Here is a 1,350-nt window from a genome sequence, read left to right as displayed (position 1 = left end):
TAGTAGTAGTAGTAGTAGTAGTAGTAGTAGTAGTAGTAGTAGTAGTAGTAGTAAACACCTGTAGGAAGTATAACCGGTCCTGTGGTAGACTAACAAACCTGGACAGATTTGTGTAGGTGTCCAAGCGTGTTATTAATTCCACTATACATGAGTATAATCATAGTGTCTTTCGCCTTTCTTTACTGTCTCTCTTTTTGTTTACACCTACCTTTGGGTCACCTAAATCCTTATTCACCTTGACTTCTTTGTCTACCGCAGGTCACCATGCAAGTTCGAGCAGTAAAAACCTAAAGAAACTCATGGTTGACAAAGGCTTTATTGATTCCTACATGGGAGGCATCGTGGGGAAATCAGGCGCTCGTCAGAGCAATGCAATCGAAGAAACAGGCATTTTTCCTCCAGTTTGGCAATGAAAAAAAAAGAAATATTATTTTTTGGTCATATAAAAAAACGTTTTCATGTGAATTTTGTCGCAAAATGTTGATTAAGGGTACAAAATACGTAAATTTTCAGTTTTCAAGGATTCTCAAGCTATTGAAGTTATCAAACTTTGGCGGCCATTTTCTCGCTAATTTTTTATTTCATTAAAATCAAGATACAAGAACAAACTTTCAGATAATAATAACTCGACATGCCCAAAAATTGACGAGCGCCTGGTGTTTACTGCGTTGTGACACATAGAATATCTCTGCAGCACGTTCTAGGGTATATTCTACATTTATTGAGAACGGTGAAAAACGAAGTGCAATGAAATATATTTCTCTCTCTCTCTCTCTCTCTCTCTCTCTCTCTCTCTCTCTCTCTCTCTCTCTCTCTCTCTCTCTCTTTCTCTCCTCTCTCTCTCTCTCTCTCTCTTTCTCTCTCTCTCTCTCTCTCTCTCTCTCTCTCTCTCTCTCTCTCTCTCTTCTCTCTCTCTCTCTCTCTCTCTCTAGTTCCCTCTCTCTCGGTAGCTCTCTCTCTCTCTCGCTCTTCCTCTTTCTCTCTCACAATGCCTCTTTCCTTCTTGCTTATTTGGTACTCAACTGGTTAACTCAAATGTACGGGTAAACCACGTGCTAACCACAAGTTTCCCTCATAAAGAAGTACATTTTGTGAGTTCATTTCTGCATTAGTAGGCTAATATTTGCTGCTCTGGGGGTCATAACCCTGCAACATGCTTTAAGTTTAATCTACAGAGACAAATAAGTCTTTTCTCACCTAATTTGAGACTAAGAGTAACGTCCATATTCACAAGCTCCACTAGCAGGACATGGGTGCCTGAACTACTGAACATCTTGCTTGAGTGTCTAATTTCCTAGCCAGGGTATCAAAGACGTATAACCAAGAATCTTTAGCTCTCTAACCCCCTCC

At 39.9% G+C, this 1,350-nt stretch overlaps 1 protein-coding gene across 1 annotated transcript in view; it reads right to left on the bottom strand.

Moving 5' to 3' along the window:
- The window catches only part of LOC101862734 (xylan 1,4-beta-xylosidase), a 19,364-nt gene that overhangs the window by 3,056 nt on the left and 14,958 nt on the right, over positions 1-1,350 (bottom strand). The gene's annotated exons all lie outside the window — the stretch shown is intronic.

This window comes from Aplysia californica, unplaced genomic scaffold, assembly GCF_000002075.1.
Source record: "Aplysia californica isolate F4 #8 unplaced genomic scaffold, AplCal3.0 scaffold00246, whole genome shotgun sequence".
NCBI lineage: Eukaryota > Metazoa > Mollusca > Gastropoda > Aplysiida > Aplysiidae > Aplysia > Aplysia californica.
This window is presented reverse-complemented; position numbering and strand designations above follow the sequence as displayed.